Here is a 24638-nt window from a genome sequence, read left to right as displayed (position 1 = left end):
TTATTAAAAATAGTCTCAGTGATCGTCTTTATAATAAAGTTTTTAATCCTTCTAAATATGCATTTAGCTTACTGCTGTTTATTCATATAGAACCAGCAGATCTAGAGGCTTTGTCAAAACACTTGAGCATATATCTATAGTTTATATATAATATTAGAATATATAAAGAGAGTTCATCTATAGTTTATAATTTTATGATATATTACTGTTTTTAAATAGAGCTCACATGTCTACATTTTGATGTCTGCACAGAGTATTACACCGTCTTATAATTCCTACATTTCCCCCACACAGCAGGATATTCCACTGTTCTAACATTTTGTTCAATAGCCACAGAATTATTTTATGTTTACAGACTCAACCTTTGATATGTGAAGAAGCAGGATTGCTCTGATTTTGAAGAAAAGTATCCTGACCTATCATCTGATGTGTTCTTATTCCTACCAGAACAAATTCTGTTATGTTAGAAGCCTAAAAAAATAAGGAAAAATATTTTTTCAGCTAGAAAGTGGTATTAGTTTGACAGCAGATAGCTGACACTATGAAATCCACCATGAGATACTCCATTGAAATGTAAAGATTAGTTTCAGCTCATTAAAATTACTTTCCTGACTTGAACAGTCTCACTCCATTTAATTTCAATCATGATCTGTTATTTCTCAGAACAGAGACAGAAAATAGGTACAGAATTCAACCCCCACTGATTCTGATCAGTTCTTACCTGTTGCCAATAAACATAGCTCCAATGAAGCATATGGCTCATAGTTGCTCATAATTTTTAAAAATATGATGAGGAATACTAGAGCAAGCTATAATATTCAAGCTGCAATTGGACTTTGATTAGTTTCAGTATTTGTGGCACATGAGGCCCTCCAACGTTGTTCATACCTACTTCCTCCATCCCCATGTGTGTTTGCTCTTCTGTCCACGTGTCCCTCCACCTCCAGTCAGAATGACAATCCTCCCAACACCATGTAGTTCTTCATCCTCCAACTCAGTGTGTCTCTGTGCTCCCTGCTCCTAATGACCCTGCACCTCCACTCCCATTCAGCTACTGCCCCAGTCTGTCCTTCCCCATTAGCCCTTATGAGCCCCATCTGTCTCTGTGATGGACTGGGCCAGGTCTGGGCACAGCTGAGGGTGTCTGCTCAGGGCGAATTGCTCAAAACTCGGAGCTCCTTATAGCTCCAGACTGGAGACCTTCCCAAATAGGCCACAAACCAGTCACACCGAGTGCTCCAGCTGCCTATCTGGCCAGCCTGAAGTCTTACAAGCAAAACCCCTCTGACAACCCAGCTCTTCCTGTGCTCCAATCAGCCCTGGGCCTGCACACAGGTGAGGGGTTTTAGAACCCAATCTCACCTATCCCAAACGGGTTCTTCCGGTCCCAAGAAACCAGCCACAATTCCCAATCAATTTACACTTTGGATCTTACCCACAAGATCACGCTGGTCCAATCCTTTAGAATCTAAAATCCAAAGGTTTATTAATAAAATAAAGAAAAGCATGAGAATAAGGTTGTTAAGGAGAATACATTACATGCATCGAATCACCAAATTCTCAATGCAGGCTCTCAGGAGAGATGTTACATCTGCTATCTTAAAAGTCTCTGATGTACATCCTGTGTCAGGATGGGTCCACAGTTCTTTCCGGATCATTGTTCCCTGCAAGGCTGTATCTGGCATCAGAAGTTGAACTCAAGACAAAATGGAGGGTGCCGCATGGCACTTATATACCTCTCCTGGCATCCTCCTGCCTAGAGCAGGTCACGTGGTCAAGTGACCTCTCTCTTTCACATGCTGGCAGCCATTATGTCCTGGCTGGTTTGCAGGTATCAGTCACATTCCTCAGCTGTGTATTGGCACCTAGAGATTCATTGTCTACTTGCTAATTAGCATAGCCACTGGCTGAACATTCTTCGCCCATTGCTGTGTCTCAGACAGAGAATTTTCCAGTATCAACACAGAGTACATATTTATAACTCCACATACAGATATTGTACAAGTACATGAATAGCATATACTGAATCAATAGAACATAAGCTTTCATGTGACATCTCACACGGACGCCTTTGTATAGACTTTTGGGGCAACTACCCTCTATAGGTGTAGCAATGATCTTTAAAATTAAATAATGTGACAGTCTCCCATAGCCCCTGTATGCTGACTTGGCCCAACAGGCACCATGAAGAAGGAAGGCTCTTTCTCTTCCTTAGCTGGCTGGGAACAGCTGCTACCTTCTATTGCCACAGAATACTCTGGTGGGCAAATGACACAGCAGCTTTTCAACAGAGGCTTTTTTATGTTCAAAAAATAAAAATATTCATGGTTCATTAAGTATGCATGCAAGACATAGTGCACACAGTAGCCAGGAGTAGAGGTTTTGGTCCAAGAAGATAAGCTCTCTGTATGCAGTAATGTATTCAGTTGCTCACTATGCCTACCAATGGCTTAGAAATATTATCAGGAATACTTTTCAAATACTGCAATATGTTTTATTTATTTATACACATTCTCCATTTGGACATAATGTGTTTCATTGCAATGTTTTGAAATTAACTTAGGCATCATCATCATCAACCTTTTTCACACGCTTTTGCTCCTGCTGACTCTCTCCCTTTTTTCTCAGTAATTAAACATGAATGAAGTAAATGTTAGAAAAAAAGGGAAATAGCAAGATGTACGCTCATCACTACCTCACTCACATTGCTTGCGTGTGCTACAAATCCTTCCATATTTGTCTTTTTTGTTGTTGTTTTTGTTTTTTATTTGTAATCCTTAATAAAAATCCCACAGTGCTGAGTCTCAGGACCCTAGTTCAGTTGACTCAGAGGACTTGTGAGGCTCAGGCTGTGGCACTGAAGATAGCAAGGTACATGGCAGAGAGAGGTGCATCCTGGAGGTGAATGCCTGGCTGTGAGGATGGTGTCGCCAGGAGGGCTTCGGCTTCCTTGACCACGGGGTGCTCTTCCAGGAAGGACTGCTTGGCAGAGATGGAGTTCACCTTTCCAGGAGCGGGAAGGCCTTGTTTGGACACAGACTGGCTAACTTTGTGAGGAGGGCTTTAAACTAGGTTCGACGGGAACAGATGAGCAAAGCCCACAGGTAAGTGCTGAATGTGCGGGACTGGGAGATGGGTTGGAAATGGGGGGGAACTACGGACTATAATGGCAAGGAGAAAGGAGAGTCAGGGCACAACAGGGAGGCAAGATCAAATCAGTATCTTAGATGCCTATATACAAATGTGAGAAGTATGGGTAATAAGCAGGAAGAACTGGAATTCCTAACAAATAAATACAACTATGACATCATTGGTATTACAGAAACCTGGTGGAATGGGATGCACGATTGGAATGTTGGTATGGAAGGGTACGGCTTGCTCAGGAAGGATAGACAGGGAAAAAAGGGAGGAGGGGTTGCCTTGTATATTAAAAATGTACACACTTGGACTGAAGTGGAGATGAACGTAGGAGAGAGTCTCTGGGTTAAGCTAAAAGGGGTAAAAAACGAGGGTGATGTCATGCTAGGAGTCTACTACAGGCCACCTAGCCAGGTGGAAGAGGTGGATGAGGCCTTTTTTAAACAATTAACAATACTATCCAAAGCCCAAGATTTGGTGGTGATGGGGGACTTCAACTATCCAGACATACGTTGGGAAACTAACACGGCGGGGCACAGGCTATCCAATAAGTTTCTGGACTGCGTTGGAGACAACTTTCTGTTTCAGAAGGTTGAAAAAGCTACCAGAGGAGAAGCTGTTCTGGATTTGGTTTTAACAAATAGGGAGGAACTAGTTGAGAACTTGAAAGTGGAAGACAGTATAGGGGACAGTGATCATGAAATAATAGAGTTCATAATCTTAAGGAAAGGTAGAAGGGAGACCAGCACAATTGAGGTAATGGATTTCAGGAAGGCAGATTTTGATAAGCTCAGAGAACTTGTAGGTAAGGTCCCATGGGAAGCAAGACTGAAGGGAAAAACAACTGAGGAGAGTTGGAAGTATTTCAAAGGGACGTTGTTAAGGGCCCAAAAGCAAACAATTCCGCTGTGTAGGAAAGATAGAAAATACGGCAAAAGACCAGCTTGGCTTAACAAGGAGATCTTGCATGATCTCAAAATAAAAAAGGAGTCCTATAAAAAATGGAAACTAGGACAAATAACAAAGGATGAATATAGGCAAGCAACACGGGAATGCAGGGGCAAGATTAGAAAGGCAAAGGCACAAAATGAGATCAAACTAGCTACAGGCATAAAGGGAAACAAGAAGACCTTTTATAAATACATTAGAAGCAAGAGGAAGACCAAGTACAGGGTAGGCCCACTGCTCAGTGAGGAGGGAGAAGCAGTAACAGGAAACTTGGAAATGGCGGAGATGCTCAATGACTTCTTTGTTTCGGTCTTCACTGAGAAGTCTGGAGGTGTGCCTAACGTAGTGAATACAAGCAGAGAGAGGGTAAGTTTAGAAGATAGGATACACAAAGAACAAGTTAAAAATCACTTAGGAAAGTTAGATGTCAGCAAGTCACCAGGTCCTGATGAAATGCATCCCAGGATACTCAAGGAGCTGATAGAGGAGGTATCTGAGCCTTTAGCTATGATCTTTGAAAAATCATGGCAGACAGGGGAGATTCCAGAAGACTGGAAAAGGGCAAATATTGTGCCCATCTATAAAAAGGGGAATAAGAACAACCCAGGAAACTACAGACCGGTCAGTTTAACGTCTGTCCCAGGGAAGATAATGGAGCAGGTAATTAAGGAAATCATATGCAAACACTTGGAAGGTAATAAAGTGATAGGGAATAGCCAGCATGGGTGTGTGAAGAACAAGTCATGCCAAACTAATCTGATAGCTTTCTTTGATAGGATAACGAGCCTTGTGGATAAGGGAGAAGCGGTGGATGTCATATACCTAGACTTTAGTAAGGCATTTGATACGATCTCGCATGATATTCTTATTGATAAACTAGGCAAATATAACTTAGATAGGGCCACGATAAGGTGGGTGCATAATTGGCTGGATAACCATAGTCAGAGAGTTGTTGTTAACGGTGTTAAATCCTGCTGGAAAGGGATAACAAGTGGAGTTCCACAAGGGTCTTTTTTGGGACCCATACTGTTCAATATCTTCATCAATGATGTAGATATTGGGATAGAGAGTAGGCTTATTAAGTTTGCAGATGATACCAAACTGGGTGGGGTTGCAACTTCTTTGGAGGATAGGGACATAATTCAAAATGACCTTAGCAAGTTAGAGAAATGGTCAGAGGTAAACTGGATGAAGTTTAATAAAGAGAAATGCAAAGTGCTCCACTTAGGAAGGAACAATCAGTTCCATACATACAAGATGGGAAGCGACTGTCTAGGAAGGAGCATGGCGGAAAGGGATCTAGGGGTCATAGTGGACCACAAGTTGAATATGAGTCAACTGTGTGATGCTGCTGCAAAAAAAGCAAATATGATTCTAGGTTGTATCAACAGGTGTGTTGTAAGCAAAACTCGTGAAGTCATTCTGCCGCTCTACTCTGCACTAGTTAGGCCTCAGCTGGAGTACTGTGTCCAGTTCTGGGCGCCACATTTCAAGAAAGATGTGGAGAAATTGGAAAGGGTACAGAGAAGAGCGACAAGAATGATTAAAGGTTTAGAGAACATGACCTATGAAGCCAGGCTTCATGAACTGGGCTTGTTTAGTTTGGAAAAAAGAAGATTAAGGGGGGACATGATAGCGGTTTTCAAATATCTAAAAGGGTGTCACAAGGAGGAAGGAGAAAATTTGTTCCTCTTGGTTTCTGAGGACAGGACAAGGAGTAATGGGCTTAAAGTGCAGCAAGGGAGGTTTAGATTGGACATTAGGAAAAAATTCCTAACTGTCAGGGTGGTCAAATACTGGAATAAATTGCCAAGGGAGGTGGTGGAATCTCCCTCTCTGGAGATATTTAAGAACAGGTTAGATAGACATCTGTCAGGGATGGTGTAGACGGAGCTTGGTCCTGCCTTGAGGGCGGGGGACTGGACTCGATGACCTCTTGAAGTCCCTTCCAGTCCTATGATTCTATGATTCTATGTTCAAGCTGAGACTGGAGCCCAGGTTCCAAAACCTAGCATCAGAGCCCAGGTTCCAACCCATATGGGAATGTCTACACTGCTATTTTTAGCCCTGCAACCTTAGCCCTGTGACCGCAATCCATTGACCCAGATTCAGAGGGTTGTTGCTGCAGGTTTTCTCTGCAGTGGAGACATCCCTTAGCGTGTAAGCACTTTGGGTTATATTTTGTTTCTTAGGCTATGTCTACACTGCAGAGCTTGTCCAGGATACTGGCGGTATCCCAGAAAAGCTCTGCCACATCCAAGGAATGCATCTACTTTTTCGGAATAGTTCCTGAAAAAGTGGATGCGTTCTTTCAGCATCCTTGTATTCCTCATTGTATGAGGAATAAGGGATATTCTGAAAGAGGAAGTTTATCTGAAATTTGGCTCCTTGTAGATGGATGAAATGTCAGAAAAAACTCTTTCAGGAAAAAAGCAGAAAAAGATACACAAATTGTGGTATACATTTTGCAATTAAATAGTGTTTAGCATAGTGCACAAATATATAAAATATATTAGCAATGGAAGCTTATAAATGTGGAATTAGTTTTTTGCTATATATTATTGTTTAATAGTTTTGTGTTAGCTTATGATGTTAGCTTTCAGAAAATACAGAATAAAATAAACCCCACAATACCCTTTCCCCAATTTTTCTTGCTATATATGTTTTGAACTATGCAGAATTTTATTTTAATAAGATAGTGATACTTGGCCTAGACTGGATCCTGCAGTTACTAAAATTATAACAGTATCCTGGCAAAACTCCTATGAACTTCAGTAGTGCTAGAAAAGACAAACATAGAGAGACAAAGTTCTCTTCTCAGACCTGCATGGCAAAGCTCACCTCTAAATATCTGCTTCACGTATATATGTGACATTTATATTGGTTGCAAAAAGTTATCTATGTATGTAAGGCTTGACCATGAACCTATAGAAATCAACGGGAATTGTTCCATTGTAGATAAGATAAGTTCTTAGGTGGAGCCAAATATCAAAGCCAAGATTCTCTGTGCAGTCCTGAAAAGATGTTTTTGCATTATTAAATATGGCTACATTGTTTTATATCTAGATATGTTCAAAACTTTAGAGGGATAGCCGTGTTAGTCTGTAAAGGTGTGTCTAAACTACACCCCTCTGCCGACAGAGGGATGTAGATTAGGCACATTGCTATTGCAAATGAAGCAGGGATTTAAATATCCCGTGCTTCATTTGAATAGAAATGGCCGCCGCTTTCTGCCGCCGCAGCACTTTGCCGACAAAAAGCAGCAGTCTAGATGGGGATTGGTCAACAAGGAAAGCCTTTTCCGACCGATCCTTTATGCCTCATGAAACAAGGTTTACAGGATCGGTTGGAAAAGGCTTTCCTTGTCGACCGATCCCAGTCTAGACTGCCGCTTTTTGCCTGCAAAGTGCCGCATTGGCAAAAAGCGGTGGCCATTTCTATTCAAATGAAGCATGGGATATTTAAATCCCCGCTTCATTTGCAATAGTGATGTGCCTAATCTACATCCCTCTGTCAGCAGAGGGGTGTAGTTTAGACACACTCTAACTGGAAAAACTTAAACAACAATGAATAGTTTAGCAGACTAACAAAATATGTAGATGCTATCATGAACTTTTGTGGGCACAACCCACTTCTTCATCTGAAAGCTGAAAACATCTACATTTTTGTTAGTCCCCAAGGTGCTGCAAGACTATTTGTGGCTTTTTAAGTTATTTCTAAATAAACTCTTTTGGAGATTTACAAACAATATATTTACATAAATGGGTGGATCGCTGTTTGGATAGAAAGAAAGACTGCAACAAAAAGACCTCTGGGAGTATCTTTTAAATTATATACTTTTGTTTCTTGTATTTTTGTGAGAGGACAAAATATAAAGAGGCTTTAATCAGAACCATCAAGACAAAATGCAGATGTTAGGTCAAATTCTGATCTTATTTACATCTGAGAAAACCTAAAACAACTTTAGTGAATACCATGAAGTTACTCCAGAGAGACATAAATATAAGTGAGAGCAGAAAAATAATAGAAGAGTATATTCATATTTATCTAATAAGTTAAAAGCCCTGGCATTATTCTCTTAGGCCATGTCTACATTAGGAGATTATTTTCAATGTACTAAGTTCGACTTCTGGGCACTTGATTTTACAAATCTGAAGTACCGTGTCCTCTCTACAGAGAAGAATTGAATGTAGTCCGAGGCAGATTCTGTTATTGTATATGTGCTACCTCGGACTCAGAACCCCAGAAAGTAATCTGTGGAGCTGCAGGAGGCCTCCCAGAGACAATTAGCAGCAATGGAGAATCCATACTAATGTTATTTTGGACTTACAAGTTTGGGAATAGTGTTATTCCTCATGAAAAGCAGAACTTCACAGTTTGAATTCCACAGCCCCTTATTCTAGAATAATGGACTTGGTAGTGTGGACAGTATTACTATGGAGTATATTTCAACTCCCCCCTCCATTTTATCTTTTGAGACCAAATAACCAAATTTACCCAAGTTTATTGTCTTGTTTATTGTCTAAAATAAAGCAGTACAATATGAAAAGCAGAAACCCTCCTTTTGGGAAGCAATTTTTGTCTTGCAGCAGGTTCATCTTACACACAAGCTGTGCTTCAAAATTTAAAGTAGTTATTTATCATATGGTTTTACAGGTTACAAAACACTCAGTAGATCACTAAAATCCAATCCATCAGTTCAAAACAGTCCCTTAACTAGTTTTATTCTGTACTTTTTCTTGTCCGTTTTGGATTTTAGCCTTGGACTACACTAGGGCTTTATTTCAAAATTACACCCCCTTGGGTCAAATTTATAAGTGAAGCGACTACACTAACAAGCCTATTAATTTGAAATAATGGCCACTTATTTAAAAATCTGTACTCCTGCTTTTCTCAGGGAATAACACTAATTTCAAAATAGTTATTTCAAAATAGTGTTAGTGTGGATGCTCTGGTGCCGCTATATCAAAAAAATTTCTCCCCAGAGTAATTTGAACTAATTACTCCCCAGTGTTTCCTGAGGCTCTCAGTCAAGGTAGTGCATCCTCATTAACAGAGCTTGCCTCAGACTAATTCGATGCATCCTCATAGTGGGGGCATGCTATTTTGATTTTATAAAAACAGGAGTTATTAAGTTGTTATATCAAAACACTTTTCTAGTGTAGACATGTCCCTATATTCCAAACCAGTTCCCTGTGAAGGCACCTGCACTTGATTTTGACTCATTTTGTATTTACTTGTGACAAAGCTGACTTCAGCTTTGCAAAGTGTTACGGAATACTTGGTATCAGAGGTGCTGTAACAATGATTATAGTGGAAGGTGCTGAAAGAAGAAACTATGTATTTGGAATAGTGATAGAAATGTAGTATTTGGACATCATTACTACTTCAAGCCAGCAGGTGCTGCTGCACTCCTAATTGTAGCACCTCTGGTTAGTATTAGTGAAAAAGAGTAAGCATAAATCCATTTAAATATACAGCTTTTGCATAATATGCATATAAAAACTAATAGCCAACTGGCCACCATCAACCCAGATCACATTATCTGAAAGAGCTAGGGATATGGAAGAAAAGCAGTTGGTTCGAAATTAAGACAGGATTTAGATGATGCTGGTGAAAGGAAGAAGATGCTTTGAAGTCCTTGCCAGGATATTTTCTTCTTCAGTTATACCAAATCAATAAGCATGTCAAATATGAATCCATCATTACTTTTCATCCAGCAAATAAACACACTCTTAGATAGCAATAGAGGCAACATAAAAAGATAGAAAGGTAAAGTAATGTTTTTCTTTAAAGGAAAACTTTGTGTTCTGCCAGAAGAACTTCCTTTTCTGGTTATATTCATATAATCATAAAAAATACAACACCCAAAATGGAGCAAGTATTAGCTGTTTTGGGAAGTGAGTCAACCTTGCTTCACTTTGATCATTTGGCAAATAGATGCCCCTATGCTGCTATGTACATTTTATTGTCTATATCCATCAATGGAACATGAATATGATCGTGTCTGGCACAGCAGGTTTATTTCTTTTAGAACTATAACAGTACTTCATTTGAACATTTATTAGGGCTGCAGAGCAGTAACTATTATTGCTAAATGGAATAATATAAAATGAATGAAGTGAAAGAACCCTTGGAGGGTTCTTGATGTTTATTCTATCAAGCTAGTCACAACAGACAATAATACAGGGAACTGTATGAACAATATTGCTTTACACTTCTTGCAGTCACCCAGAATATAAAGTGTATGTTATACAATCCAAGTAATTAACATAGCTTTTTCGATTTTCTGTGAAGTGTTCCCATTACAATGGTTTATAATGTAACCGAGGAATCAAAGTAGTAGCATGTTTGTAATATAGTAAAACAAAACTATGTAGGTAGGCTGATTATCAGTTAGTTATTTCAGTTTTCTTCTGAAAATAAACATTTGCAGTAATATGTCTCTTAAAGTTGCCATTGATATTGCTGCAAACTGTGATAACTCATAAATAATTCATAGCATTGTGTCACATGCATTATAAACCAGATTCTTATCTGAGTAATATTTACTCATGTAAGCAAACCCATTGAAGCCAATTAGACTACATGCAAAAATATGACAAACTCTGACGGGAAACACGGGAGGGAAATTAGCCACTGAACAATTTACCACGGATGTATAGTTCACCATCACAGGCAACTTTGACTTTTTTCTGTATTTTAAGCAGCAATTATTTCAGGAAGAAGCTTAGACTAAATGATCACAGTGGTTCCTTGAGACCTTATAATCTACGAAGTTTAAGATGAGCTAATTAAGACTTGCTCCTGTGAACATGAGTTACTATATTGTGATGGAGCTTTTATCTTTTAAATAATATTTGTATATGCTTATTTATAAATAGCATAAATAGAAATAAAATATAAAATATATTATTAAATAGCAACTGACAAAATCCTCATTGACTCGCTTAGCCAGGGACCCCACTGAGGTCCATGAAGCCTGGCCAATACACAGGACAGAGGAACATTGCAGGCAATTGCTGGCACATATCATATTAGAGAATGTGCAGATATATGAGCCTCTGATATTGGGGTTTATGTGATTAGGTCCTGTGATGGTGTCGGTTGTATAGATGTGTGGACAGAGTAATTTATTGCAGGGGTAGGTTCCTCAGTGAGTGTATCTGAGTTGTGATGTGTAGCTGCTGCAAAATATTTGCTTCAAGTTAGAGGATTGTCTTTTTCAAAATATTTTCCACACTTTAATTGTCAATCCTATAAAGCAGTAATCAAAATCTGCTCAGATTGACTCATTTTTTGGAATAATGTCTACATCAGAACTCCAAACTTCTTAAAAAATAAGTAGATACCCTGAAAGCCAATTGCAGTGTGCCCTACAGGAAACGAGGTTAATAAATTCATTCCCATTTCCCATTCACCTAAAAATGTTTTTGAAAATGTATCTAGTGCAATCCAGCAGCTATAGGGTTATTCTAATTGACACTGAGCTGCCCATGGACTAAAGGGAATGGTCAAGGAGCTGGGAAACACTAGTGCATAGGGATGACCCTGCAGCTCACTTGCCATATCACTTACACTAGGAATCAGGCAGAAGGGTAATATGCAGAGGCTGATACAAAATCACCTCAACAAGCTAGATCTGTGACACATATACAACCTTCTGCTCAAGGGATTGACACCTAGCCAGTACTTTTCCAAAATACAGCATTATCTTTATTTACTGTAACTGATCTAATACCATTAATCTAAACCTAAATAAAAACATAAACATGAATCCCTTAAGACAGGAATCCAAGCCAAACTACCTAATTCTGTAAGGTTATACAGTTGAAATGGCTTCAGTGATTATGAATTGCATATGGTGATCAGTTATATGGAGGACACTGATAGCAATCTTAATAAACCCTAAACTTTTTACATAGTAACTTACATATGCACTACAGACACACCTCTTCCTTATCCTCCCCCCATACATTAAAGTTGCCATTGAATATATAGAATACCTATATTATAGTTAGCATGCTTATTCTCTGTATTCTTCTTTGCATCTTCTTAGAATCACAGAAATCTAAGGTTGACCTCAGGAGGTCATCTAGTCCAACTCTGTGCGAAAAGGAGGATCAACCCCAACGTAATCACCCCAGCCAAGGACTTATCAAGCCTGGCCTTAAAAACCTCTAAGGATGGAGATTCCTCCAACTTCCTAGATACCCAGTCCAACGCTTCACCACTGCCCTACAGAATTAGTTTTTCCTAATATGCAACTTAGGCTTTCCCCATTGCAACTTAAGAACATTGATTCTTGTTCTGTCATTTGCCACCATTGAGAATAGCCTGGCTCCACCCTCTTTGTCAACCCTCCAGCCTCTTTTGGAAACTCTTTAGTAGTTGAAGGCTGCTATCAAATCCTCCCTCACTCTTCTCTTCTGTAGACTAAATAAGATGAGTTCCCTCAGCTCTCCTCATAGGCCATGTGCACCAGCCCCCTAATCATTTTGTTTGCCCTTTGCTGGACTCACTCCAATTTGTCCACATAATTTCTTAAGTGTGGGGACCAAAAAATGGAGCAATACTCCACATGTGGCCTCACTAGTGCTAAATAGAGGGAAACAATCAATTCCCTCTGTATTCTAGCAATATTCCTACTAATGCAGCCCAATATGCCATTAGCCTTTTGGGCAACAAGGGCACACTGACTCATATCCAGCTTCTTGTCATCTGTAATCCCCAGGTCCTTTTCTGAAGAACTCTTGCTTAGCTAGTTGGTCATGAGCTGGTAGCAGTGTTTGGGATTCTTTCATCCTAGGTGCAGGACTCTGCACTTCCCTTTGTTGAATGTGATCAAATTTCTCTTGGCCCAATCCTGCAATTTTTTAGGTCACTCTGGACCCCATCCCTACCCTCCAGTGTATATACTTCTCCTCCTCCAGCTTAGTGTGACCAATGAATATACTGAGAGGCTGTGTCTACATTGGCACCCTTTTCCGGAAAAGGGTTACTAATGAGACAAGTCAGAATTGCAAATGCTGTGGGGGATTTAAATATCCCCCACGGCATTTGCATGAACATGGCTGCCGCTTTTTTCCGGCTCGGGGCTTTGCCGGAGAAAAGCGCCAGTCTAGACGGGATTTTTCGGAAAATAAAGCCTTTTCCAGAAGATCCCTTATTCCTCTTAAAATCAGGAATAAGGGATCTTCTGGAAAAGGCTTTATTTTCCGAAAGATCCCATCTAGACTGGCGCTTTTCTCCGGCAAAGCCCCGAGCCGGAAAAAAGCGGCAGCCATGTTCATGCAAATGCCGCGGGGGATATTTAAATCCCCCGTGGTATTTGCAATTCCGACTTGTCTCATTAGCATCCCTTTTCTGGAAAAGGGTGCCAATGTAGACACAGCCAGAGTGTAATCCGTCCTATCATCCAGATCATCAATGAAGATGTTGAAGAAAACAGTCCACAGGACTCACTCCTGAGGTAGAACACTATGGCTATGTCTAGACTGCAAGCCTCTTTCGAAAGAGGCTCTTTCGAAAGTATCTTTCGAAAGAGCTTCTTTCGAAAGAGCGCGTCTAGACTACACGTGGAACTTTCGAAAAAGCGGCTTGCTTTTTCGAAAGAAAGAACCCAGCGAGTCTGGATGCTCTCTTTCGAGGAAGCCCTATTTACATTCAAGAACGCCTTCTTTCGAAAGAGGAACTTTCGAAAGAAGGCGTTCTTCCTTGTAGAATTAGGTTTACCGCCATCGAAAGAAAAGCCACGTTCTTTCGATTTAATTTCGAAAGAACGCGGCTTGAGTCTGGATGCAGGTGAAGTTTTTTTGAAAAAAGGCTACTTTTTTCGAAAAAACCCCTGAGTCTGGACACAGCCTATGTGAGTAAAAAACTGGTATTTTCATCTCCATCTGCAAATGATCCACAGATATTCACAGTCCACAGATATGGGTACCTGCAAATATAATGTGGATATATGCAAATTTTGGTTCTATATCTAAAATTTGTATCCACATCTGTATCCACAAAAATGAGTCACAGAAATATGCATCCACACCTGTGGATGCAAATACCAGTGGTAATAAAATGGATATTCACAAAGTTGCAAGGTTCTAGATCCAAAATTTGTACCCACATCTGCATCTGTAGCCGCAAAAATGAGCTGCGGATATCCACATCCGAAGAAGTGGATACTTGCAGATATTCAGCAGGGCTCTACCATGGGGCACTTGGCTTGCTACCAGTTTCTCACCAGACATTGAGTCATTGGTCAATATGTTGAGTAGAGCCTGACAATTGTGTCAGCTTTCTATCCACCTGATAGTCCATTCATTCAATCATATTTCTTTAACTTGCTGGCAACAATACTGTTGGAGACTTGTTATCAAAAGGTTTGGTAAAATCAATATATATCATGTCCACCACTTTCCCCATATACGCAGAGCCAGTTATCTCATCACAGAAGGCAATTTAGTTGATCAAGCATGACTCCACTGTCCAAAGATCCTTTTTCTGCTCTGTCTCAGCAACTTGCTGCTGCTCTTGCTGCTATTCTAAATTTGATTCTACTGATTACATCTTCTAATTTCTCCTTAATTTCCTGCTCCTACCTTGACTGACTTTTGCCTGCTTAGTCTCTGTCTTTTATTTAACTTTTGGCCTGTTCTGATTTGCTTGTTTCCCAATCCTAGCATTAGCATACCTATCTTCCAATCATTTTAAACTCCCAGCTTGGTTTATTAAAATGGGTCAATCACAACAGCCAAATGTAACTGTCAATCAAAGTTGTTATATAATAAATGTTAGTACTATAGGAAGTTTACTATTATGGGATGATGACCTAGTTTTGTACTGAGCATGAATGAATGAATGACTCCTCCCTACTGTACTGGAGTGGCTTTTACCTGACCTCAGTCAGTCTCTGCCTACCAATACACACGTCATTGGCCAAATTGCTTAAAATTGCCTACTCACAGTCCTTGACTGTGTGCCAACATTGTACACACACTTAAATTGCCAAACTTTTAAACAATTACCTTGTTTCTTTAATATATGCTTGTTTGTTAATGTATGCATCTTAATGTTAAAATCTTCTGTTTTCAGACCATTTCTCACTGATTTAATTAATTTTACTTCAGTTCTTCCTCTTCTGACACCAGGAAAGAAAAGGTTACACAAATAGCAGGCTAATTAACGCAGATTAGAGACATACAATGACTGAGGGGGGTTTTTTTGTGTGTACATATCTATATATCTATATATCTATAGTTAGAGGTTAACAACATAACCAAAGATTTCCTGTCTGTCACTGTATTCTGTTAATTCAGAGATGAAAAGATGTTAAGATTTAGATAAACTGTAAATGTAGTAATATCATTGTCTTTATTTATTTTTGAAATACGTAGCAAACTACTTGTAAATGGTAGGAGATTGGCAATTACCTTATGTTAATCGATGCAGTTAATTACTGATGGTGCTTTGGAAAGAGGAGGTTTTATTTCAAAGCCACAATATTTCACCAGAGGAATGCTTGCTGTCAAGAGCCCTAAGAGCCACCCAGAGTGTACAGTGTGGTGCTCCAGTGGCAATTTAAAGGTCCCAGGGCTCTGGCCACCACTGCTGCCACAGTAGCTCCAGGTCCCTTTTATTTCCCAAGCCATAGGGCAACTGTCTCTTTCTCCTGCTCCCTTCCTGTCGGTGGGCCTGCTGGTGGGTAATGTGTCAGACCCCTTAAGACAGATAGAATTTTTTTATATGATGAATAAGATTTTCAGTAATCCTCCTCATATTTGATTTGGCTGTTTGGGCGAGAGACTAAATTGTGTAGCTTATTTTGAGGTAATTTTGAAATAAAGTGCTATTCTGACAAATCCCTTAACCCTCATGGAACGAGGGATACAGAGATGCCAGAATAGCGCGCCCTTTATTTTGAAATATATTTCAAAATAACAGGCACATCAAAAGATGCAGAATTGCTATTTCGGGGTACTTCTGGTATCCCAAAATAGTGTTACTGTCTAGACGTAGCCCAAGTGTGTATTGTTTAAGGGCACTATATTTTTGGCTTCTGGATAAATCAGCAAGGTACTGTCAAAGCTGTTTTGTTGCCATCTTGGTGAATCTAAATGTTAGAAATAATCACCGGTTTCAGGGATCATCTCCCCCATTCTTTTCAGTTTGCTATCAGGGTCAATCTCAGTTTGACCCTCTTGGGACCGAGTCACAACTTTATTTTCAGTTAATGGTGGCAAAGCCAAGTTTTTAGTGCTATGCTTAAAAACTAAACAGAGTAGCTCAAAATCCTTTTGTGTCACAGAGGCTATGATTTCAATTGCACTACAGCTCATGATTTCAATTGCACTACAGCTCATGAGTGTGTCTACACTACAAGCCTTTATTTTGAAATAATGTCATACTGGAGGACTTCTTACTTCAGCTCATGGTAACCGCCATTTCACAAGGAGTAAGGGAAGTTGGAGGAAGTGTTTTTCCTTAGACTCCCTGATATGTAGACAGCACCAAAAGCCAAATTAAGCTACTTCAACGTATGCTACACAATTGACGTAGCTGAAGTTGTATAGATTAATTCGACTTTAGCCCTGCTGGGTAGATGTACCCCATTTGGATAACTGTTTCGTAAGTCCTGCTCAGGTACTGTTATAGTTCTTTCATATCACTTAGACCCTGTCCCACTGTTGTGTCATTGGATACTTACATGCTTTAGTAGAACAGGCAGCAAAGCTCTATTGTGGAATGCTCAGCTTACTAAATTATGTGAAGCAATGCATGGTAATTTATTATTTATTGCCCTCTTATCAGAATATTACAGGCAACAAGTGAATAAGGGTATGAAGAATGTGTCCCACACCCGTCCCCATAGAAAACTCAGTTAAATGGATATCCTATCAAGTCTAATCAAATGTTGAAATATTAAACAAATATGCAACAGGCATGGACTGTAAATGCTACCCCTCCCCCCCCCCCCCATCTTCATTCCTTGAACTAATAGAAAGAATATATCTCAAGATACAAAACCTCTTAGTATTTATCTTTATCTAATTGACAAAAAAAGGGCTTTGGTTTTACCCCGAGTTGAGTTTTTTACTCCCTTGAAATATTAGGCTTGAAAGAAGATAATCCAAGCACTTTACTTTCCACATTATCTCAAAAGGGAAAATTTAAAAAGCATGTATTAATAATACTTAACATATTGGGCCTGTTTTCCCAGAAACAGAAGTTAAATATATGTGTTTCCTGCATCTCTTTCTGATCCCCTCTTTGGATCTTTTTTTCTTTGATGAGAGGACTAGGGGGGCTGACAGCCATTGTGGGCCCTGGGCAAGGTGTAGAGGGGCCACATCAGCACCCCCAGAAGAGATGGGGCCTTAGGTGGAAGCGTTGGGGTTGAGAGAAGTCAGTTCTTAGCACCTCCCAGACCACAGTGCGTCCTGCGCCCCAGCCCTTGAGTCACGCAGAGCAGTGCTCCAGCGCTCTAGCAGTAATTCACAGGTGCTTGAGAAATTGCTGGGTTCAGGCCCCTCCCTTCCCATTCGTGGGTCTGGAAATGACTCTCCTCTTTCCTTCCCCTTCTCATTCTTTCTGTACTTCACCTTTCCCAGTTCTCTGATATTCCACCTCACCTCCTGGCTCCTTCTATGGATGGTACTTTGATTGTATTTCTTAAGTATCTGGTCACCTCACAATCTTTAATATATTTATCCTTGCAACATGCCTGTGAGGGAGAGAAGTACAATTAGCCCCATGTTATGGATGGATAATTGAGATAACCACCACTAAGTGAGTTGTCCGAGTCTGTGGGAGAGGAGAGCTGGACTGAGGTCTCTCAGTTAACAGACTAATACCTTAATTACTGCACCATCCTTCTAATCTAAAAAGCTATAGGTATAGCACTACCAGCAGCATTTGCTAGGGTTTGTGTACCCCTTCTTCCCCTGGTTTCTCTCTTTCCTTCTTCCTTTTTCAGTCCAGCTATCTCATTGCTTTTTCTCCTCCCTCTCCAAGCCCTTAGTCATCAGCTCAGGGATATCTATTCATCTTTCGGTCCTCAAAGGATCCCATGTCACATGTTGTGCCTATCTCCTCCTCAGACAAGGGACCCCTATCTCTTTTCTCAAAACTTTTTCTTCTTATTTCTCCTTTTTGTTTCCCCACCTCCAAATTTTCTAGCCTCACCTCAACTACTAAGGACTTTGAGGCCCGCTGTTTCTGCCTCACCCTAGTGTTGAAGTGATTTCTTCCTCCCTTCCCTCTTACTGCTAAGTGTCTCTATTGTCAGGCTCCAGTGTTGTCTCAATGTTTCTTTGTGTTCCACATGTCTATTTGTGGTGTCCACAAATTTTTATATTCTTTTTCTTTAGATGGTAACTTTTTGGAGCAGACACTGGCTTTTTGTTGGGTAATTGTACAGTGTCTAGCACAATGGGTCTGCTCCATGATTGGGTCCATACACAGAATATAAAGATATACTTTTGTCAGCTGTTTCTGTATTGGCTCTGAACACCCTTTTTATTCTACCTTAGCTCTCACCTGCTGATTATGGAGTGTAGATATCTCTACTAGGTAGCATAAATTCAAGAAGAGTAGGCCAGCCCTCAAAGATAGCATTGCCTATGCAAATTTAGAAGCATCAATTCCAAGGCCAGAAAGAATCATGGTGATCATTTAACTTAACCTCCTGTGTAGCACAGGCCATAGAACATTTGAAAATAATTCTTAATCATAGCTTGTGGAAAAAACATCCAATCTAGTTTTTAAAATTGCCAGTCTAACTTTGTCTAGCTTTAGCTACCAGTCAGTGGAATAAATTATACTTTTTTTTCTACTAGACTGATGAGTCCATTATCAAATATTTGTTCCTGGTGCAGGTATATAAGACTTCATAGGAAACACTGTGATAATTCCGTATTCATGATTACATGTTGAGATCCTTCAGTAAAAAAGACTGCATTCTTTAATACCCAAACTATAAGTAAAATGTGGTATTAAGGAAAGGGTTGTCTTTTTCATAATTTAATAGGACAAATACCAATGGTCTTTGGTGATAGTTATAATAGAATCCCTTACATAGCACTTACTAAAAGACATTTATTTCAATTGCTAGCTAGCAAAGGTTTAGATTAAAGGACCAAATGCACTTTTTCCAGTACTTCAAAAAAAACTGTGGCACATTCTTCTTTTCCATTTGAAAATAAGCTATGCTACCCACATAACCAGCTTAACTAATGGAAAATGGCATTATTCTTTTGTGCAGACTGGATTTGTGATTTACATATCTATTCAAAAGAGAAACTGAAAATATAAATGTATGAAAACAAGTGAAGCATAATTTTATGTAGTTAAAGCCACACCTATTCATAAGCAAGCAAATGAATGGAAATATGTTTAACACTTCCTATAAAAGAATTCAAGTATTGGGTTTTATAACTATTTTTTAAAAAATAAAAGAAAAACATAATACCCAAGAAGTTATTTGGCTGTTAGAACTGTGTGGGAATTCAATCACTTTCTCCTAGGATTTGTTTTTCAGTGGAAATGAAAGCAACAAAATATAGTGGAAATCACACAAGGTTATGTGAAAATCAGGATTAACCCAGAATCTTACCTTCTGGTACTGAGAATTGATCACATTTTCACAGCTGGATTTTGAATAGGGCCTCATTAAACTGATATAAATATACACCATATTGTTGTTTTCCAACATCAGCAACAAGACTGTAGCCTCATTATGCATACTCCAGCTGTGTTCTGCATCTACACTCCTATCATTTGCCAAACACAAAACTTAACACTTGTCTCTTGACAATGGTAAATTTGGTAAATTTACATGTATAAGAAAAGAAAAAAAACCTGGAAAAGAATGGGGGAAATAAAGGAAAGTTGTTCAAAAGAACTAATGGGGAAAATTGTGGTTACAAATATTTCTTCTTGCTAATAGTGGTTACTCATGATTGTAAAGTATTATGATATCTTTACATTAAGGTGGTTATTATTAATCTTTATTAAAAAGACCAAAGAGACAACAGAATACAACACAGAGTAGAACCTACTTCCACTGAAGTTAATAGTAAAAATGTCTTTGATTTGAACAGCAGCAGTATCTGTTCCATAACATGGGTTTGCATATATTTATGAGTACAGAGATAGCAATGATAAGAATGTTGGTGTAGTAGTGAAGATCTTGCAAAAAATATAAGTCAGTTAACAATCTCTTGAAATCCTCGGTAAGTCCCTGATTCTGGAAGTCACTTAAGCATATGCTAACATATGAGTTTGTGAAATCCGGGCTGAAGTCAAAGGCAGAAATTCCATTGACTTCAGTAGATTCAGGATTTCATCCATTGACTTCAGAGGACTTAAGCATGTGCTTAATTGCTTTCCCAAGTTAAAGCATACCTGAATGAGTGTAATTTGAAGTGGATGTTTACTTTTTTACTATACCTTATCCAAAATGCTCTGCTTTTCCATGACTTCCTATAGTTTACAACTTAGAGGTTAAGTATCTGAGGGGTAGCCGTGTTAGTCTGAATCTGCAAAAGCGGCGAGGAGTCCTGTGGCACTTTATAGACTAACCGAAGTGCTGGAGCATAAGCTTTCCTGGGCAAAGACCCACTTTGTCAGTTGCAACTCCAACTTAGAGGTTGGAGTTCTGCCCCATCTGTCACTAGCTCCTCTCTAGTTACTTGGTCTACTGATCTTACATATAATCTACAAAATTACTATAACTGAAAAAGATTGGAGGGAAATGTTCTATTTTTACTTTGTGCTCTATGTACATTTGATATTGCCTAATAATAATAATAATAATAATAATAAGCAACAAAATGACTGTATATACTTGCATTTCTTCACACTATTTTATAAGCGTATACATGCTTTATTGATACTTTATTGACAGTAACTTCTTGATTAAACAATTTCTGCTGCTTAATTTCTCTGATGGCTGCATCAACGTAGAGAGATTGATTCTACATCATTGCATTTCTTTAATATTTTCTTTTACATGAGACAATTATATACTCAATTATTACATTTTGAAGCACATGTGCAATTATTAGAATAGAGATTACTATATTATCATTGAAATAAACCTATTCCCCTAGAAATGGTAATGACTCACTGTTTACAAATGGGTTTTGATGTCAGTACTAATCCTTCAACCAGATGAAAGCTAGCCTTCTATTTTCTTGATTCCTAGTACAGAAATCCAGCAAACAATACACTAGCTGGCAGGGGATTCTGACAAGTACCAATATGGGTTAATTTCTGTGTGCCAGATTGTGGTGCAGGCCCCCAAAGCCACAAAGGGGCATAAGGGTTTGTCAGCACCTGAGCTGGAAGATATAATTTCCAGCTCGGGAAGACACCTCTGCTAGCCCTGACTGAGCTAGTGCACTAAAAACAGGCATATAGTTGCTGCTGCACAAGTAGCAAGAGGGACTAGCTGCCTCATGTACGAACACATCTAAAACTCTAGGTATGTTTTTGATACGAGCTTGGATGGGTATGTCTGTCTCACTTGGAAATTATACCCCCTGCTCCCATGTAGACTTATCCTGGCCAAGGGGAGTCCTAACCCAGTGATGCAGCATTTGTCTTTGTCTCTGTTCACAGCAGGTCATCCCCTGTAAGGGCCAGACATGCTCTCCTGTACAACCTCCTCTGCAGGCATGGTGGAGGTAGAGCAGGGGTTCTTCACCCTATGACTCTAGCCCTATAATATAATGGTGGCACAGCTAGGTTCAAAAACGTATCATCTTCTCCCATAGCAAATGGGGAACAGGAAAGGAACTGAGTTCCTTCACTGGGCTCCTTCTGGGGCCATTTTTATTTACTCAATGGCCGTGTCCAGACTCAGGGTTTTTTTCGGGAAAAATAGCCTTTTCCCGAAAAAACTTCCCCTGCGTCCAGACTCAAGCCGCGTTCTTTCGAAATTATTTTGAAAGAACGCGGCTTTTCTTTCGATGGCGGTAAACCTCGTTTCACGAGGAAGAACGCCTTCTTTCGAAAGTTCCTCTTTCGAAAGAAGGCGTTCTTCAATGTAAAGAGGCCGTCTTCGAAAGAGAGCATCCAGACTCGCTGGGTGCTCTCGAAAAAGCGGATTTCTCTTTCGAAAGATCCGCCTGCAGTCTAGACGCGATCTTTTGAAAGAGGCTCTTTCGAAAGATGCTTTCGAAAGAGCCTCTTTCGAAAGAAGCCTGCAGTCTAGACATAGCCAATGTGAGATGCACAAGGACAATCTACCCATGTGGATGCATCTCCCATGCCTGAGAGGGGAGGGGAGGCAGAGTGAAGGCAGTCAATTTCAGCAGTGCTACTGAGCGTGCTCAATACAAACAAAACAGCACATCTACAGGAGGCACGCTACCCCTCCAAAGGGCCCCCTGCCTTTCTCTTTATCTCACGTCTATTAACAGGACAGGGTGTGAATCGCTTATAGCTGATCCACCATTTTGTGCACTTGGTAAGCATTCCCACCTGACGCAAATGGACAAGACAATTGACTAGGTATCAGGTGATTAACCACTCAACAATGAGATTCAGATAATCTGCTGCTAATGATTAAAAGAGTGACTGGAAGAAACAGGAGGATGAGGGGGAAGGCTAGAAAGAAAGGCCAGAAAAAGTACAAGACCTCAGAGTGATGAGAGAGCACTCGCCCCCTCTACACTACTCTTTGACTTGCTAGAAGGTAAAAGCTTTGAGGAAACCCTTATGTTGTGGAGACGAAACATTTATGAAGCACTTGATGTTGAACTTGCCACTAATTACCGATGAAAGAACCCATTTGCAGCAGTAACTGATGGTGAGAGACCCTGACCAGTCACAACCAACAAATTAAAGATTACACTTCTGTCTGAAGTTACTTTGTCTACTGATCTTACATAAAATCTATAAAATTACTATAATTGAAGAAGATTGGAGGGAAAATGTTCAATTTTTAGTTTGTGCTCTATGTACATTTGATATTGCCTAATAATAATAATAAATTGCCCAGGAAGGTTGGGGGATCTCCATCCTTGGAGAGATTTAGGAGCAACTTAGATAAACATCTGTCAGGGATGATTTAGATGGTGGTTTGTCCTGCCATGAATGAAAGGGACAGGACTTGATGTCCTTTTGAGGTCCCTTCCAGTTCTAGTATTCTATGATTCTATAATATCACTTTCTATATTGCCAGTGTCACAATTTCTCAGCAAGTAGATGACAGGGGAGGGTTCACGTGATGATAACCTGTTGTAATCCCTCCCTCTGGAGCATCTGGTATTGGCCACTGTTGGCAGACAGGATACTGGGCTAGATGGACCTTTGATCTGACCCAGTATGGTCATTCTTATGTTCCCCTATATAATGAATGAGTACGTTTCCCTACTATGTGGTGCAGAAATTACTTTTAAGATCAATTTTATACAGCCTAGATTTCAGGTATTTTATCCTTAAAATAAAGACAGGGCTAACGTATTAGAATCAAGAGTAGGGAAAATGAACAATTTTATAACTTCTGCGCTATACTGAGACATAGATCCTGATCTCATTTCAATGTAGTGTATTATAAATTAGTATTTCATGTCAGATGTAACTGTATTTTACAAGTGCTGAAGTCAGTGGAGTTATTCCAGATCTACACCAATGTAAATGAAATCAGAATCAGAGATTGCTTATATAACAGTTTCCTCCAGTGCAACAATCAAAATTTTGAAATATGTTAGGTATGCTACCTGTGAGATGGACCCATGATTTTTATTGCCTGGGTTCATGGAAAGGTCCATTATTGAAGGGGTATATTAAAGCTTTTTTTTTCTGGGGAAGGGGTTAGAGGCGAGCAGCCTTTAAACTTGCACACATTTTTGTTCAACAATCCATCCCTAGTATTAATTGTTGTGTTAGTTACAAACCTGCCTCACATCTTCTATTGTTTGGGAAAGTTATTGAGAAGGCCATGGTGAAACATCTCCATCTGAAATGGGTTTCCTTTAATTTCTGCATCTACTTTTAAATCTTACTACAGTAAGAAAATGCACTTACCTTGTTGCCTGACTATCTGCTCTGGGAAAAGAGTAGAGTAAGGTGTCCATGTTGTTTTCATTAGATTTCTCAGAAAACTTGGATATCATCAACACCACATGTTGTCTGTTAGCCCTGCAACAGGGTAAGACAGAAGTGATCAGAAAACACTGAGAGGGCTGCATTTGTTTCTTTCAGAAACAATATACCAAAGGATCATGTTGGCAACTCTTCTGTTTTTCCAAGAGCCCTCATATACAGTCCACTGCATTTGATGCTGCCACCATTCCTTTTCAGATATACTCGGTCTTCTGCATGTCTTCATAGCATTTTTAGACTTGGAAGTCTAAGCTTCTGGTATGATCTACCAACAAAAATTACAAGTCTGACAAGTTTAACTGACATGTTTGAAAAACAAATAAATCCGAAGATTATAAGTCATCACATTCTGTGGAAATAATGAGTCATGTTCAGACAGTGAAATGGAATTTTAGTCATAATTTCTGAGTGGTCCATCCCACAAACTTCAAGGCACTGACTCA

General features: G+C 39.6%; 1 long non-coding RNA gene across 1 annotated transcript in view; it reads right to left on the bottom strand.

The window, feature by feature from the left end:
* Positions 1-24385, bottom strand: part of LOC142827582 (uncharacterized) — a 62870-nt gene extending 38485 nt beyond the window's left edge. Inside the window, exon 1 of the long non-coding RNA XR_012902259.1 lies at positions 24118-24385. This is a non-coding gene — a long non-coding RNA (uncharacterized LOC142827582). The remainder of the gene's footprint in view (positions 1-24117) is intronic.
* Positions 24386-24638: the final 253 nt, after the last annotated feature.

The sequence above is a fragment of the Pelodiscus sinensis genome, chromosome 3 (assembly GCF_049634645.1).
Source record: "Pelodiscus sinensis isolate JC-2024 chromosome 3, ASM4963464v1, whole genome shotgun sequence".
Classification (NCBI taxonomy): Eukaryota; Metazoa; Chordata; order Testudines; family Trionychidae; genus Pelodiscus; species Pelodiscus sinensis.
This window is presented reverse-complemented; position numbering and strand designations above follow the sequence as displayed.